The 19,162-nt window shown below is 43.7% G+C and overlaps 1 protein-coding gene across 1 annotated transcript in view; it reads right to left on the minus strand.

The window, feature by feature from the left end:
- The window catches only part of HBP1 (HMG-box transcription factor 1), a 387,484-nt gene extending 369,055 nt beyond the window's left edge, over positions 1–18,429 (minus strand). The window contains exon 1 of the mRNA XM_078680325.1: positions 18,316–18,429. The gene's annotated coding sequence lies outside the window, so the exon portion shown is untranslated. The remainder of the gene's footprint in view (positions 1–18,315) is intronic.
- Between the last annotated feature and the right edge of the window lie 733 nt (positions 18,430–19,162).

Raw genomic sequence — 19,162 nt, forward strand, 5'->3', positions numbered from 1 at the left:
CATCTCACCTTAGTATTACAAAAAGTACCTTTCTAACTATTGAAACATATTTTGAAACATTTGTACTGTTCATTTACAAGCTATTTAAATGTTGTGTGCCCAACATGCCTGCTAAACAGTTATCGCACCAAAATCCTCTAACTTTTGCAGTCAGAGAAATAAAAGTAAACCTAAATCTTCAGGAAAGAATTAGCACCAATTTGTCAGAAGACATAGCCTGACATTTGACCTCAGTCTTTAAAAACACACAGCAAATGTGACAAGATAAAAACAAGATTTAAAGGCATCTTTATCTCTTATTCACTCTCGAAAATGGGCCAGTAGTTCCTAAAAATAGCTTGACCTGATAAAATCTGACTTGCCACAGCAAATTGGCATGGTGAGGCCAGCTTACCTCAAAACTAGTATCTAAACCATTAAGGGGTGGTAGAGGTAAAAGGAGGTAGACTCGTCCTCCAAACTGAAATCCAATAAGCAAAGAAGAGTCCTCCTGCTAGGGAAGAATGGAGATGCAACCTCCTTGTAGGACGGGAAAAAGAAAACTGTCTTTTAAATAACCCTCACCCACAAGGGTTGCCCCATGGTGGCATGCTTCATAATAGGGTTCATCCCAGCCCTTCTATGGACAGGGGTATGCTATTACATGCAAAGACGCAGGAGCACTTCACAAACAAATGTTCCTTTATACCTATGTTGATTGGATTTATGGAGTGGGTTACTTATATATAAAAGATTAAAAATATCTAACTAGTGGGAAAAAATAACTTTATTCACTCCCCTAGTTAATATGTTAAAATCTGGGGATGTAGGGAAAACGCTCAAGGTATATGACCCACCGTTTCCCTGGTCTACTAGTTTCAAGCCCTACCCCAACGCTTTTCTTCAGAACCAAAAAGAGGGGGGAGGGGGGGGGGGAATGTTCCCACTCCTAGAGTTGCACTGACTCATAATGAACACAATAAACAAAATGTGCGAGTGAACGGGTCAGCTTCCCAGTGAAGGAGTAGCATTGATGAAGATTTGACTACAGGCGTCCCTAATTTCCAGCTGGACTCATGAGACCAATTTATGTTCCCTCTCATGATATTTGAAAATGTAGGTGCTGTATAACTTTTATTGCCGCACATTTTGTTTATTGTGTTCATTATGAGTCAATGCAACTCTGGAGAGGTCTTTATGTAAAAAAAAATGATCTAGACAAGCACATTCAACCCAGCGTGATCTTACTATTGTGAACTTGATAGGGACCTTAATTATAGAGACAAACACCACTGAACACAGTTCTTGTTTGATTCCAAAACTATATACATTCTCTGCAGAGAAATCTTGAAGTATGTAACAAATGAGAAGAGTGCCTGGAACTCCTGTAAACTATTTGCAAAGACCATAAAAACACTAGAGTTCGAGTACTCATATGCCTAATGCTGAACGTTTGCTGCTGAATCAGAGAACAAGGAACTGCTGATAGAGGCATAGTTTAGAGATACATCGGAGTGATAACCACAGCATTGCCCACAGCTTGCGCATGAGTACTAACCCACGCTCATTTACTTTACACGTAACTATTATCTTACTGTTTATCAGCGTTTGATGTACAGTGTTAACATTGCGAGCAACAGAGATCTAATGAATCAGATTCCTCTGTTCCAGGTCTCCATCCCTGCAGTACCCTCTCTAATTCCATTCCCCTCATCTGGCTACTCTGATCCTCGGTAGAACAAATTCAGAGTTGGAGCGGTCAGAAGGTGGGGTTCTTGGGGGAACAAAACAACCCTTGACACGTTCGGCCTCATCAGGCTGCACACTTGAGAGCAGCATACATACGGTGGCCTAAAAGGACCACGTCGGAGTTACCCACTTTAATGTTCTGCTTCAGAGTTCTGCGAGGTTGGCATCCTCTAGCCACGTCTGAGTTCTCGTGGTTTATTCAGGCCTCTTAGGAGTTCCTGGTGTCCAGAGGGGATGGAGAAAATGCTCGCCCAACCCGTCTGGGTGCGGTAACCTTTAGATGCCCCTAGAGGGCACGCACGTGTTTTGGGAGGCCACGTGTCTCGCTGGTCTGTTCTTCTGTCGCAACTCGTTCAGCTGTTCAGGGCCTCAGTCTGGCAATTACTCTACTCCATGTCGGTTTCATCATCCTATTCCAACTCCAGTTGCCGGTTTTGTGATCGTGGAATTCCCAACTGCAGGTTTTCCCTGACAGCCCGTTCTTGCTTTGGGCAAAGTTACCTACCAACAAGAACTGGCAAAGCATCCCAGATTTTTTTTTCTGTCTGCACAGACTAATTAAGGCCAGCATGTCTACTTAACTTAATATGGAACGTTCTCAAAAGCAGGCTATAGATGCGGTGGAGCAACAATATGGTTACTGCTTAATGAAGGGTTCATTGATGTCTTGAGTGCTTTGTTCCAAAAGGCCATTTCTTCAGCAATAAGGCCTATTTATATGCAACTGTAAAAGGAAGAGTCCCACCAAGTATCTGCTATATTGCAATGTTATTGCAGTAACCCTAGTCTGGGTCAAAGGGCACTGTAACTCAAGAGTTTACTGAATTATCGTTCAAACATTGGACCACAACGACAGCAATAGATTTAAACACACACTATAAATGCACAAAGTACGTGAAGAGGAGTTCTATATTGAAGTCACATGTATACATGAAGTTTTTTTTTAAATGTAATATTTTATTATTAAAACCTGAGGGAATCACCCTCTGTCATAAAAAGAAACACAATATACACCGTTACAAATTTTTTTTTTTAAAAGAGTATTGCACAATTCATATCATAGAAAAACCAAAAAAGTCGACGCGGCGTTTCGGTGCTGTTGGTGGATCTGACACCTTCTTCAGGATAGTTTATCTTAATGCTTAAAAAGACAACTGTTGTCCAGACAAGAGACTAATACAACTCCGCTTTTTTTCTAAAAATTGCGCTGTTGTCGGTTCCGTATTGTAGAGTTAAAAAAAACACCTGTTTGATAAAAATCAGGGGTATTGGGAAAGCTGTGTAGAAAATGGCCACCGTATTCTTTCTTTGTTGGTTGTACATCAACAATGTTTTTCCTTTTAATCGGCGTCTCGCAGCAGTAAAAGCTTCTGCTTGTATCTTATAGACTGTAGGGACTAATAGTTTTTCGACTTTTCTTTAGTCCAGGATGCATCTTTGTCGATTTAAAAATATTTACTGATTCTCTTTTGTGAGAAAGTCGGCCTCCCTGCCTCCTCTTTTCCACTGTTTCCGGGTTAGACGTGATCAAGGGGGAACTCCCTTTTTGTTTCATACTATTTATATGCAACACCTGCTGCTTGCAGCCAAAGCCAGTATTCTCCCTTACAGTAAGGTAGATAAGGGACCACCCCTCCCCCACCACTCGGGAGGCCCAAAGTTACCGCAGGGTTAATACAGGAGCAAACAGGTAGTCCCTAAGGGGCAGCAAACCCCTACACCATCCGATGTTTTTGAGAGGCTGTGTCCAGTCCATTTGAAGAGAAGGGCAGCAGCACAAGCTAGTCAGGAGACAGACAACTTGGATTACCCTCCCCCTCCCTGATGGCGATTCTTTCCTCCTCCAGGGAGAGGATTTCAGGGAAGATTCTGACAAACCTGAATCTGGGGATGAACCAGGCCCCAGCAGATTGTGGAGGCCAGAAGGTGGCCCCAAAAGAACCAGAACTAACTATTGATAATGCAGGCTATACAGAGCTGGCTGACTCCTCGGACTTGATTAACCCCAATGATATTTTTCATCCCCATTCCTCAAACCAGATCCTGATGCCGAAGGTGGCTAAAAATGGCCCAGACAATCACTGGTGGGGAAAGTAGTGAATACCCCCGAAATGGATCCCAAAATGGCAAAGTTTATAACAAAAAGTATTAAGGACCCGAAGAAGGGCTTTGGTTGCTCTTGGAAGTCATGTGAAGACAAACTTTTGGATGTCTTGGGGCATTTCACCAAAATTATAGATATGGCGGAAGAAACCTGGGAACCCAGCCATCTCAGTGACCCAGACATCCTCTCAGGCTGGGATCAACGTGCTATGTGGTTCCTGGGTAATGCAAACTGTGCCAGAAGATTTTTTGAGGGACTGGGAGAGGCCGGGAGCACTCACTCAGCTGTTCATACAATACAGCTCCCAACAAGTTGCAAACAACGAGATCCATGCATTGGCAGAACCGGGGGAGATTTTGGGGATTCTTCCCCTCTTGTGGTACTGGACGCAGTAGAGGTGGCAAAGGTGCATTCAGAGGAGCTTTCGATGTCCCTAGAGGAGCCAACGAGAAGAGTACCCTTTCTTTCCCTGCAAGTTTGGGAGGCAGACTACGCTTCTTGCTTTCGAATTGGAGGTCCTTAACAAACGATGCCTTGGTTCTTCAAACGATACAGCGTTTCCATATAGAGTTCTTCAGAACCCCTCACCAAAGGATCCGTCCCTTACCTTTGACCTTCTCATAAGAAGCTGATCAGTTGGTAGATCGGGAAGTAAATAGCCTACTAAAGAAAGGGGCTATAACTTCAGCACCTCTTCATCCCAGAGGGTTTCTCAGCACCTTATTCCTGGTGGAGAAGAAAGTCAAGGGGTTTTGTCCAGTCAGTTCAACAAATGGGTTGTCTATCGGCGTTTAAAAATGGAGGGCATGCACCTGCTCAGAGATATCCTCCAGCCGAAGGACTGCTGGTACACCCATACCTCAAGGATACATATCTAACAATCCCAGTTCTCCCTCCTCATCTGTGTTTTCTTCTTTTTGAGTGAAGGAGGCAGATCTACATGTTCATGTGGCATCAATACGGTCTTTTCTCCGGCCCTTGGTGCTTCACCAAGGTAGTGAGGCTGGCCATGGAATGGCTCCAGGCACAAGGGGTGATACCTATGTGTCCATATGACATTCTTCTCCTGCATCAGGACCGGGTTTGTCTGCAGGAACAGCTGCAGATAGAACTGCTCTGTTACAGAACATTGGCTTTATGATAAACTACAAGAAGTCCTAGGTCAAACCCACTAAAAAGGATAGTCTTCCTGGGGTTTGGCATAGATTACATTCATCAGTCCCTGAGACTGCAGTAAAAGAAGATCGCCTTGATACACATAGAGCTTCAAAGAACTTTACTGAAGGAAAAGACCCTGCTACGACACTTACTCAGAATGGTAGGCCTCCTAGCGTCCTCAAAACAAGCCATTATTCCAAGTCCCCTACACTACAGGTACCTACATAGTCTAAAGGTGACGTATCTATATTGCGTGGAGATTTCACTCAACAGGGAGGGTCAGACAGAAGATTGAGTGGCGATTGGAATACATGTAGGCTTGTAATGGCAGGCCGGGATTTCGATCTACCCCCAATCTCATAATAAAATTGGATGCAAGTCACCTAGGTTGGGGGGCCCGGTGTGAGGATATTACCACCGGCTGTCACTGGGCTGGAAAAAAAGAAACTTTAAACATCAACTGCCTGGTGCTTCTTGCCGGTTTCTTCGTGGTAAGATGCCTAGTATCGAACAAGGTGTACTGACCATTTTTTCTGAACATGGACAATGTGTCAGTAGTGTGGTACATAAACCGCCTGAGAGGAAAAAGTTCCAAGGTTCTAGTGAAACTGGCAAAAGACTTGTGTCCCTATTGTCTACTCCACAAGCTCTCTGACAGCGGAGTACCTTCCGGGGAGGATGTATCGGACAGTGGACTGACATTCCAGAGATCTAAAAAACTCTAGTGCATGGCAATTCAAGTCAAGTCAAAGATCTTTATTCGGATTTAGGTAACATCCATAAAATCACAACAATCATCCAAAACACATAATACCACAATCTAAAATCATATAATAAAATCACATAATTCGCCATGATGTATGTTTAACAAAAAAACTACAAATGACTGCATGGATAAATATATCAATAATTTTAGGGCACACAATGATATACACAACAATTAAGACAGTGCAGAAATTAATGTCAGTAATATGTGCAAAAAGCAGCTACTTGTGCAAAATAGGCAATGTGCAAGCTAAGCAAATGATAGTGCAAAAACTTTTCACGCCATGTTCAGTGACACTCTTGAGCGGACAGCAGCTTTGAGAAAACAACTGACTCTAAAAATTACTTCGTCAGAGCCCAACCTCAGTAGATCACCAAGGGCTAAGTTAAAATCCAACTGGGCAGTCTTACGAAAATATGGCATTAAAAAATGTTTAGTATATTTTACATAAAAGCCACAAAAAAGCATAAAATGTAAAAGGCTTTGTTTCCCGCCGTGGTTACAGGGACATTTTAGATTTCCTAAATTTCTGTTAAAGCCTATTGGGAAGCATAATAGGTTTTTAATGCTCCCATCCCTGAACCGAAACAACAGGCTCCTGTTCCATTTACTCATCTTTCTGCATAGGTAGCTTTGGGGCAGGTCATAAGGCCTGTCACTAGATACCAAGATGGTTATGTACCTTATAGTGGCCGGTTTTACAAGCTCTATCTTTTCCTTCTCGTTGTTATAGAGATTATACAGAGCCTTTTTTACCAAATGCTTGTGTGTGCGGTCTATTGTGTGGGGGGATGTAAATAAATGACCCTGCTCCACACTCGCTAGACTTTTATCCACCGCCCGGTATATGGCTGGCCCGCTCACATTTTAGACAATCCGTAATGAGGTCACGGGTCAGTAACGCAGCTGGGTTCATCCATATTTTCAACCAGAACAGAGCGGGTCGAGATCTTATAAAATCCTCTGTATACTTAAGGCTCAGTTCTCGATGGCACACAAACGTTGGGGCAGAAATAACCCCCCCCCCCCCCCCAAGATCTTTCTACAGAACCTATTCTCCACAGTCTGTTTATTGGTGCAATTCGTGTAACCCCACACCATAGCGCCGTAGGTTCCTGTAGGTAAGCATTGAGTCTTATAAATTTGTAACAATGATGTAATAACCTCAGCGTTTAGGGGTTGGCGAGGAGAGGTTACAGAGTTTATAGCTTTGCCCAATTTATTTCTCCCCAGGGCAACATGGGGTTGCCATGAGCCAGAATCAGCGAACAACAGGCCTAGATATGGGAAAGTGCTTGTGCTTTTTAAAACATTATTCCCTGTCAAAATTTGATTAATCTTGTATTTTTTGGGGCCACAGCACATTATAAATGATTTGTTAAAGTTTGTGCAGAGACCAAGGTCTGCCATATACGTAACAAAGCCAGAAATTAAAATTCGCAGTGCACTAGGTGTGCGGGCAATAAGGACCGCGTCATCCGCGTAGAGGAGGGCGGGAAGTGGTCTACCATTGACTTGCGGGACATCAGTTGTTAGTTTACACACAAAACTGCTTAGTTCATTTATATACAAAATAAAAAGCAGGGGGGCCAGGACGCAGCCCTGTCTGACCCCCCCCCCCCTGCCAATAAAAATATCACTGGAGACTTCACCGAGGGTATTCAGACGAACGCGGGCTCTCAAATCACTATGCAGGTGGGCCAGAAAATAAACCAAAGATTCATCTAAACCATAACTCAACAAAACTGACCATAAACGAGAGCGATTAACAAAATCAAAAGTAGAACTTAAATCCATAAAAGCTAAATAAAGGGGGGATTTTTTTGCAATGGTGTACTTTGCCATTAATAGATTTAAGTTTAGGCATTGCTCCACAGTACCCACGTGGCTTCTGAAGCCTAGCTGGCATGGGTGTAGGATAGAATTATCTTCTGCCCAAACTCTAATCCTGTTAAAAAGGACCCTACCTAAAATCTTCAAGGTGTTGACTATTAAAGATATCGGACGGTAACAGGCAGGGTCCGATCTGTTGCCTTTTTTAAAGATAGGCACGATGGTGCTATTTGACCAAGTTACTGGGGGTGAAGTGCGGGATAAGTGGTTGAAGATGTTACACAGTAATGGCGCCCAAAAGTCAGGTTCCGATTTGATTTGGTCAATAGATAGACCATCGGGCCCAGGGGCTTTGTTCCCAGCGCTTTCTGAGATGGCGACTTCCACCTCCATTAGAGTAATATTCAGTATAGTTAACGGAGGGGCAGTGCCCGTGGGGTTAGATGGGGCCTCATAAATTTTCGAGAAGTGATCCACTCACACATCCCCTGGGATATTACAATTTATGTGGGTGATATTTGTTCCTAGTGATCTTAAACTCTTAACTTCGCTCCAAATCCCAGTGACGTCCCCAAAGACGCAAAACGCACGAGGGAGTCCCAATGATCTCTTAATAACTCCTCTGATCTTATCTTAAGAGTATGCTTATAACTAGCCCTCAGTCTCCTCACAGCAGACTGATCTCGTGGGACCGCTGTGAGGGCAGCCCTTAGTTCCCGCTTGGCTTTAGAACATAAGGAGTCAAACCACCTCGGTTGTGTATGGTTGGTTACTCGGGCTGGTTTAGAGATCTCCTTTTTTATAGCCTTACAGAGGCCCGTAAAGGCCTCGATGATAACATGTTCAGGACTGTCTGTGGATAGACAGACTGACACTAGTTGGGGGTGCTTTTGAATGGTGAGAGTTAAAACTCCCTTGTTATCAACCCCCCTCCAGACCACCCTAAGTTTGTCTGTGGATGCCGCTAAGTTTTGTGCCCCAATTTCTCTCTTGTTCCCCTGTCTTGTAATGGATTTAAGGCTAATTAAAATCGGATAGTGATCACTATAAGGAACGTTTACAACCTTAGCCTTTAATAGCAGGTCTCCTAAAAGAGAGGATATAAATGCATAGTCTATTGTAGTTGAACATCCTCGCCCTACATAGGTTGCCACAGGTTCTTCAGTCCCAGTAGTATTTGTCATCTCCATAGCATTAACTAAATCACGTGAGGCTAAATGGTCAAGCAGTTCTGCTCCTCTTTTACAGCTGGTGGTTCTTGGGTAAATATGAGCATTAAAATCACCCCCTATACAGATGCCGTCAAAGTTGCCATATTTGTGACCATCAACAATTTTATCAATAAAATCAAATAATCTTATAAAATTGGCGTTGGGATGAGTTGTGAAATCATTGTTAGAAAAATTGATTAGGCATAGCTTTATCCTACTAATGTAAATCAGCGCCTGAAAGTTCTTATCATTAACAGGTAATGTTTCAATTTTGACTCCTGCCGTTATCTTGGCCCAAATAGATAGTCCCCCACTTGGACGGCCAAAGGCCGGGGTGGGTACAATCTGATTATAACAGCTGTACCTTCCTGAAGTAGGGGACAAATACACCAAGTCTCCTGAAACATCAGGACATCGAAATTAATAACCCACTCTGTCCACTCCTTAATTTGTGTTTTAGCTTCAAGACCAGCGATGTTCCAGCTCAGAATGGTCAGGTCGTCAGTGGATGTGGGGGTATTGATGCCCTGGAGAGATGTTAGATGTGTAGTTGGTGATGTGAGTACTCCTGAATCATCGGGCACCATTACATTAAGGCAAATTGGCGGTTCAGCTATGGGATCAATTATGTCTGGCTGGTCGTTAGGTGTTATATCAAGGGGAGTAGATGGTAGTGGTCATTCAAAACTACTCAACTCAGATAAAACACTAAATCTATTAAACAGGGGATAAAGTGGTAGGGCATGATTAAATGATCTCTGGGGGGGGCCTATAAAAATAGCCCAAGGAGAGTGGAGTTATAACAGTTGATGGTTCATAAAGGGGGTGGTGATGGACAGAGTATCTGAATTAAGCAGAACACTCCTACCCAGTCAAAAGATCAGGGTTTGATCCATCACCGTTTTTTAGCTCACTGCACCATCCCAGCTCAGAACCTGGCTACATGCAAATTAGTCTTACCCTGGCCCAGTGCATCATGGGAACAGGGCAGACCAAACTACCAAGCCAATTCTTTACTGGAAAGGAAACAAGCTTCCGGGGACCGGTTTCTGGCATTACAGCCGTCTCTGGGGAGGCCCTATAAAAATAGCCCAAGGAGAGTGGAGTTATAACAGTTGATGGGCCAGGGTGGTTGTTGTTGTTAAGAATGTATTTGGCTGTGCCAGGGTGGCGGAAATTAATCACAATGCAGTCGCCGTTAATGTTCTTAAATAAGGGACCAACCCAACTTACTCGGCGTGCTGACACAATTTCATTGGAAATGTCATGGCCTACCCCATTGTGTTTGCATAGCCAGTCTATACATTTGTTATTTAACTGGACCCAGGACTCGCCTTGACCATCTTTAAACGGTGAGGCGCCTGCTAAGACTAAGACGTATGGACATGCATCCGGTGGTAAGTGCAGGGCAGGTCCCTGAGATTTTATGGGCCTTGTCACAGCGGGCCCCTTGTCAGGGGCAGTGGTGGTTAGTGCCCCTGATTTGGGGATAGCTGGAGTGGGGACACCCTTTGACATGCCGCTAACCGTGCTGGTGGTACTGGAGGGCCCAGCTGCCACGGCGTGCTGTGGTTTCGTGGCAGTTGGGATTTTCCCTGCAGTATTACTCCTAGGTGCAGCAATAGGCGTAGGTATGCTGCTACTGGGAGTCTTTGGCCCTTCACCCATGTTAACCGTACAGGCAGACTCTATATGTTTCAATAAACGATCTCCCCTCAATAGGTCTAGACTAATCAACCCCTTCCTTTTTGCGTCTTCCTTTTTTACAAGATTTTCCAACCTGTCCAGTCTTTTAAAAATGGTATTAAATTGCTTGATCATTTGACTTTCCATTTGTTTAAAAATAGTGTCTACAATGGTCTCAATGAGATTCCCATTAGTCTTTGGTTGGCTGATGCTGTTGAGTAATGACTCAGTCTGTGTACAAGCAGAGGAATGGCCATCATTTACAGGGATTGTTGGGGATGCAGCAAGAACCACGTCATCATGTAGTGTAGGCTCAATCGTGTCAGCGCCACCCCCGATAGATCTTTGTTCCCTTTGGTCCACATACTCTGTGGAGTTGGCTGGCTCTTATTACGAAGAGGTTGCTTCCTCTTGTTAACTGTTGGTTTGGAGGCGCCTCTTTTTCTTTTCTCTCCTCCAGGCTTGTTACTCGGGGTCAGGGGGACAATTGCAGTATGCACAACTGGGTCTGGTAAAGGGTCGATAGTGATGGTGGAGCTGCTGCCCCCTGGCAAAGGTTCCAAAAAGTTAGCAGGTAAAGGTGATTTCGTAACTATAACCACAGGTGAAAGCGGGGGGGCATTATTGGGGTTTGCCAATGGTGTCTCAGAGTGTGTCCCTGCGAGACCCATTGACATTCTCCTCTCGGTATACGCAATTTCGTTAGTTACCATGTTGAAAGCGTTTTCCAACATGCTTTCCAGAGAAGGTTGAAGAACTAAGGCTCTTTCAGGAGCTTGTGCCACATTGTTGATATTACGTTTCACCATTGTGGGTGTTAATAGGTCAGCCTCACCTGTTTACAATGACTTAGGGGGGTGGCCCAGCCCAGCCTCTTCTGGCCTCCGAGGGCCTAAGAGGGGCCGCCCTTTGCCCGGGCATAGCCCGGCGGTCGCCCGTGCGCATCCCGCGACACGGAGGGAGCGTCTGCGTTCTAGTAGCGCCTCCGGGCACGCTGAGGGCAGGAAGCAGGAAGTGCCCGCAAAGCTCCCTGGGAGCTGTAGTCTCCAGCAGCGAGATGGCACGGAACAGCAGCGGCGAGACCACAGCGTATGGCACCCAGGAGCAGGTATCCGGACCAGCGGGCCAGCAGGTAAGATCTCCGGCCACAGGATAAGCTGAATGACCCCCCGCTCCACCGAGGGAGCGTCTGCGTTTTAGTAGCGCCTCCGGGCGCGCTGAGGGCAGGAAGCAGGAAGTGGCCGCAAAGCTCCCTGGGAGCTGTAGTCTCCAGCCGCGTGATGGCGCGAAACAGCAGCGGCGAGACCACAGCGTATGGCACCCAGGAGCAGGTATCCGGGCCAGCAGGTAGGATCTCCGGCCACAGGATAAGCTGAATGACCCCCCCTGGTACTATTAATATTAATATTAATGACTGAGATATCCCTTACTAACAGTCGGCTGGAGAGGACACTGTGTGCAACCCAAGGCTAGAATGACGGACGGCTCGTGGGCAACTGGACCATCACTTCCGGGGCAAAGGGGCGGCAATTGAACCCATGCCTCTTCCAGGGTCTGATGAACAGATGGGGACCGTGTCAGATAGACCTTTTTGCCTCACGTCTGGATCACCAACTTCTGCGATTCTACAGCTGGCGTCCGGATCCCCCAGCAGAAACCACAGATGCGTTCCTACAGGATTGGAGTCAGATTATGGGATACCCTTTTCCACCTTTTTTGATGATCAGCAGACTGATCTCCCAGGTCAGGCAACAACAAGCAGAGTTGGTTTTGGTGATGCCTTTTTTGAGATCTAAAGCCTGGTATCTAGTTCTTTTTAAACTTTCTATGGATTCTCCAATCTCTCTGCTCCAGATTACGAACCTATTGAAGATGCACACAGCAACTTCCATCATTTGCTATAGGAAGGGGCTCTCCAACTGATAGTGTGGAAGATTATAGGTCACAAAGGGAGGGCCCAGGATTATCTCAACCAGCTCTCACATTATTAGCAGAGCGTGGGCGGATTAAACTATCAAGCAGTACAAATCTGCATGGTACAGGTGGTCAGGCTGGTGTGTGCGAAGGGGTTTGGAGCAGGTGTAGTATAGATAGTTAACTTCTTATCGGAGTTAGCCGAGAAAGGTTTGGTGTACAGGACCATCAATACTTGTTGCTAAGCATATCAGCAGGCCATTTTCCTTTTCAGGATTTCCCCAGCAGAGGAACATCCTCTAATGCTTAAAGAGAGTGCCCGATAGGCAAACCCGATACTCTGTAGGGATAAGTATACTCCGCATATTTTATTCTTTCAGTATGTTATGAAATGTCATTGAGATGTGTTTAAGCATTGAGCACTGTGATATGTGTACTAAGCATTAAGTTTGGTAAATTACAACCTGGTTTTATTCATTCATTAGGAGCTGAACAGAAACAAGACTTTTGGTAACACACGGATGAGAATACTTCTCATGATGAAAGAAGCACCTTTCCTTGATCATCACTCACCTATTCATTCATGTCTATATACAAGATGGAACAAGGCCATTGGTGACTGGGTTATGGATTTTAAAGACTCATGGGAAATGTAGTCTGTTAGATATTATTGATATTGTTGGGCTGCTGAGCTAAAAATAAAGTAAGAGATGCATAATCTTCGCTCCGTGTCCTTAACATAAATGAAACTTTCCTTCACATTAGCTAGGAAATTTTACATTACAGTCAATATATATCATTAACATTTATTTTACACAAATGGCAGAAACTTCATACTGTCCCTAATATCTTAAAGGAACACGTGTCTGTCATGTAAGTACCAAAAAAGCACCAATGCTACACAGGTACTGCAGGAATGTACTATAGACAGCAGCCACAGATCTACCCACAAATACATTTAAAGAATAGGCGTGCTCATGTAATAATTTACATATCAGAAAGTTGGAGGCCATCACCTGTTTCCTGCAATTCTGACCAATTTTACGAAGAGCAAACGGTCATTGCTAATTGTGTATACTTGTTTGCATTCATCAACAAACGTATTAACAATACATCTGTAACAGCATTTAAACATGCAGCTCGCAGAAAGGCAGCTGTGTGTAATGGTACACTAAATGCCAGTAGATCTCACCCCAAGTTAAAAATAAGTGCTAACCCCTATGAGAAGATGATTAGAGTTAGAAGGAAGTGCAGCATGGGCACAGATTGCCAAGATTCTCTTTTATTTGATTTAGAGCGTGGATTTCTTAACAGAGGGTATGACGAAAAGGTGTTAAGCTGAGGTAAGAAGAAAGCCCCTCAGGAATACTACTTTAATCCCCAGACACAACATATGAAGTGATTGATCACCGTATCACCGACCCGACTATGACAAAAATGTAGGTACAGTGAATGTATTTTAAAGACTACATTACAGCAAAACTAACTTAATATGTTCAAAAATCATACACAGACATGGCACTGTGATTAAATATCTAATCTACCCCAGCTACTCACCTCGAAGAGAAACAAACTGGTTAGCTGATAATTTGAAAAAATTCCATAAGTACTGTACCTGTTCTGTTGACAAATTCACAATTGAGAAATGTAAAAACTGTAAATTTATCATCAACAGAACTTAAAACATTTGCAACTTTAGAACCTTTTGTAAAAGGTGTGGTGAACGTTCTAATATGTAATAATTTATGTAGGTAGCAGACCGTTGTGAGAGAATTCATGAACCGTAAAAAACAAGGACCTTTGATATCCAGTAGCAACTCGCTAGTGTGTAATATAATGTAACCAAGCTTAAATTAGAATTAGACCGTGAAGTGAACTACCCCGTGGGGTATGGGAGGGTATAGGGAACTTATATTACAAAGGACAAAACCAATGTGGATTAAGTGCCTAATGCAATAAAATAAAGACTTAACTTTGATTAGAAGATGCAGAATGTCCGAGAAAATAGTGTCTAAAGATTGCTGCCTTGCATTCTGTAATATTAGTCATAGTCATTGCTTCTTTGCTGACAAGTTGTGATCAAATAAGAAATTCAAATTAAGATGTGGGATGAATGTGTGATTTCACGTTGACTTTTTTGCTCAATTATTGTCACCAGCAATAATCATTGTTTCAATTAAAAAGGTTAAAGGTTGTCCAAACATAGATGGACGCCCCAAAAGCCAAATTATTACCAAATAGTCCTAGTTATTAAATGTTGTAAATGGGTGCATGAATGCTCCCAATTTGGTCTGCTCTATAGAATTTCAAGCCCCAAAAGATTCAGTCAATGCCTTTCTTCCAAAGGCACTAGTTAACATGTCTTCTAGACAGGCATTTAAAAATACTCCTTACGTGGCCCAGCACATTCACCCATTCACACTCTTTCGAATTTCAAACCTGTCGAGTCATTCTACGCCTTCCATTTTAAGGCATCAGTTAAAAGTAACCATCTTTTTAAATGTTAGGAATAAAAAACATTATTTTCCTCCTATGATCTTACTTAAAAATCTATCAGTCTTAGAACTGTTTGCATTTTGTAATTGTCATTTTGCCATGGGCTAGCATTTGTTCTCAACAAATAAAATGTCACAGGTGAGGCGAGGTTTTGGTACACATAACATAGGTGTTCATTACGTTAATTGAGGACTCAAACTGTCAATGGTGATCCCATAATGGTCACACAGACTGCATCTGATCACAAGATCAATCTAAACGGTGTTTCAGATATATGAAGAGACATAGAAACTCAATAAGGCTACCACAAAACATTTTCCAGTGAATGTATAGTGTACTCGACCTCAGCGTTTCATCTGACGTGCTCATAAGCGACTTCTAGGAGGCCATTCGGATTCATTAGTGAGAACAGACAGTACTTTGACCAACAGAGCAATCTATCAGAAAAGGAAACCAGTCTTTCAGGTAAGAACTACATATAATGTAGATGTGCTTTATTATTTTCATTAACTCAGACTCCTTGCCTGTGCAGTTTGCACTGCCAAAAGAATTACGTTAATACATTTTTCAAGCCTGATTTGCCTATATGGCTATTTAAATGTCAAAGTATGACGGACAACAAAGGTCCATGACAATTTTACACCACGCATACAGCATTCATTTAACTAATCAGCATAAGTGGGCTTTTCTTATAACTCTGAAATAAAAGAGGGGTGGTTGTTCTAATAAGCTAAATTAAAACAGATGTGCAATTAAATCAAGATCATCAAGGAAATTATGAGGAAAAAAATTACCCTTGTACTTCATTAACAAAGTTCTCATTGAATATAATATTTAAGATTGAAACTGGACATATTTGTAAAATAAGATTAATAGTGTTTGATCGTGCAGCTTCCAACAGTACCAGAATTACAACAATGTAAGAAGAGACAATGCTGGCAGACATGACCACATAAACTCATGCAGCGTTCCCCTTCTACAAGGCGAAATGCTATATAAATGCGGGCAAAGTCAATGGGAGGGATTAGCACAATTAGCAGTGTACGACAACGTTGTGCATGTCTCTGTTGGCCCTCATGTGTCACATTGGCAGATATGGCTTAAAGAAGTTGGGATAACTGTTTTCTCAACCTCAGGAAGAATAGAAAGCAGGGCCTGGTTTCCAGTGTGCACAGGTAGAGTGTGCTGCGATTGGACAGATTGGTCGAGAGGTGCTAGACAGGTGCCGAGAGTCTGATCGAGGATGCTTCTGTGAAAGTTGCTGCTTTTCAACCAGCAAGGAGTGTTTTATCCTGGGAGCCCTACCTAGAAGGGATCCCCTCAGGGCAGGGATAGATCCAGTAGAACACAAGGTCCATATAGTTACTGGAAGATGGTCCTCTGGACTGACCTTATCCACTGATGCTCTAATGGCATAGATTGACCTGTATATGATGCCAGAATGGAATAGTAAGTGGCAACACGTATGGATCACTAAACAGTACCACAATGTGTAGGTTGGTCTGGGAACCCTTTAGTCTGCAGGGGGTGGGTTTGGTCTGGTCACCCTTTTGCCTGCAGTGGGTGATGCAACATTCAACCCCATTTTTACAAGCGGGCAGCGTGTTGATGTCCCCAGATGGGGAGTCAGAAGGTCATCTACCGTCTCTCCCTAGCTATCGCAGGTCACTCTCAGAGGAGGCCAGCTCTGTAGTGAACTGCACAACACTAGTCCTAATACTGTTAAGGCCAGCATAAACCACCAAGGGAGGCAATGTGACTATGGATTTGGAAAGTTGTGAGGTTTGTTTTTATACCCCTATATATCCTGGGACTGAAAGGTTAGGAGAGGACTCTGAAGAGGTTAACTTTTAAGACATCTTGTCAAAGAAGCCTCATGGAATCAAAATATTAAAGAATCCACTGGCAAGCGAAAGCTTCAGTATCAATAATCTCATTGTTGTCAGTGTTAATATAACTTCATTGGACATGGACAGTCACGCTTATAGCGTAAGCAACTGCCACGGTCTGTGTGCGGCTAGTTACTAATTCTCAATTAAATAATTGCTGCAGGGTATCTCTGTAGAATATACATTTTCATCATTGTTTTTAACAGCAGCTTAAAGTATTTGGAATCACCTTATTTTCTGAAATGCTAATACATCAGTTCCGTATGATCATGAACAAGAGAAAAATGTATGTAATGGGGCTATGACTAACAGCTCAAACGTTGGAAAACAAATGAAGAATGAAAATAACTAAGAACGACCTATATTGGAAGTCTAGCAGGGTGTCAGCAAAGGTAGTTGAACTGAGAAGTTCCAGAAAGGAGGGCGAGGTGGGAAGGACTCGGCTCAGGCTGTTCTGTTACTTTCTTACACAGCTCTCAAGTTACATCCTATCAAGTGATTAGCGCACCTATACCTGTTTACAATTGGTTTTCTGCTATCCGTAGGTTTTTTTCCAGTTATGAAACATTACGCGTTACATGCTACAAATTAAAAGGAAACCGGACTTAGTGAGATAATTTAAGTTATAAACTTATAATGGGCAACTGAAGAGCTCGAGGTTCATTCACTCGCTGGGGCTCTCATACAGATAGCCACTAAAAACGGACTGCTGATTGTTTAATCTGTTGCAGTTTTATATAGCACCAACTCGAACCGAAGGCACTGGAGCGCTTTATATGAGCACCAATGATACATTAATTGTTTGGGTAGGCACGGGAAGATTAAGTGATCAGCCCAGAGTCACAGGATGTTGCGCCAAGACTCGAACCTAGTTTCCCAGTTCCAAAGTCGGCAGCTCTGATCGTTACGGTATCAAACACAAAATAGTCAGTGTGTTATTACTTCAGACAGGCAGCACGAAGTTTTATAGGGTAATTCAACTGATATATTGATTAACGAAGAGGTGACGAATGTCCATCTTTCTTTTTGCGTACCAACTGTTATCGATCTGAACCCCTAAGCGGACATAAGGAAAATGAATCATTCTTGCGGGTGATCTGCAAACATCAAGGCAACTGTAATATAAACATTGGTGCGTAAAAAAAGTGAGGGGCAGCCAGCCAGGGGGCAGATGAACAAGTAGCACAGACAAAGGACAAACAGATGGTACAGCGTCTTGTCAGCCTTTGTGCTGCGCAAATTAATGAGGCAAACTGAGGACCAAGCCACAGCAGCATTCACATTAACAAATGAAACAGGCCCCAGAAAGCGCTGCCCAAGCCCGGCGCTCACTATCCAGCCCAGAACGGGTTCTTTTTCCGTTCACCGGCGCTAAAAGAAATGCGCAGGTTACACGGTTTGGACGTGAATCGAAATCATTCCGGTTACATGTTTTCTATACGTTTGCGAAATGTGGATGGGGAAATGCTAAAGCATCTATGTGATTTAGAGCAAGCGAGGAACTAAATTAACCACCCGTCAGCTACTTACACGGGCCATCCGTAAATCCAACTCAACGTCCGTTGTTTGTTATCGATCTTTTGACGGACGACATTTGTCATGTAATTTTAGTACTTCCGGGTCAGATAACAGCCAATCCCATTGCTGAACATAGTCTCCTATTTGCCTGAGAGGGGGAGGGGCTCATAATTATGTGAGGTGACCTAGGATTGGAGAATTGTCAGCACCTCAACCAATCCAAGTGCGATGTCCAGAATTCTGAAGTGCCTATTGGCTGTGGAGTCTGCACGTGCCTTTGTGGTGTATAGATGTTGTGATTAGACGTTGTGGGACAACTTGCATGCTGCGCAGTTCGGAGCTGCTCTAACCTTAGTAGGGTGGAGCCGTCAGTGACACTGGAGTAAGATTTGAGTCGAGGAGGTGACAGCAGGTCGTGCCCTGGTACGACCTGGTATTGCAGCTCATGATTGGGCTTGGGATGATGGGATTGAGGAGGGGGCAGGCTGTGGCTGGCGATACGAGTGACAACGAAGTGAGGCGCTTCGGACCAGGATTGGACACGGGTGACGAGATTGAGTGATTGTGGGACTCTGTTCATGGAGTCTCGGGTGCTGATCAGGTTACCGACTGATCAGTTCAAATCCGACTATGGCCCGCTGGTGAGCATCATGCTGCAGCTGGCTGCATTGATGTTGGCAGTAGAGTTGTGTCTCCTGCTGTGGCTATAACACCTGACAATGCTCGTAGATTTGTGCCTAAATCCGCCTACACGGGTCGGCTAATTTATTGGTTTTAATAAGTCAGGTTCCGGGCTAAACCATGGCTCTCATTGTAACTGGTGGTTCGTCTAATTCCCTTCATCACTGACTGCGGTTAG

Source organism: Lissotriton helveticus, chromosome 1_1 (genome assembly GCF_964261635.1).
Source record: "Lissotriton helveticus chromosome 1_1, aLisHel1.1, whole genome shotgun sequence".
Lineage (NCBI taxonomy): Eukaryota > Metazoa > Chordata > Amphibia > Caudata > Salamandridae > Lissotriton > Lissotriton helveticus.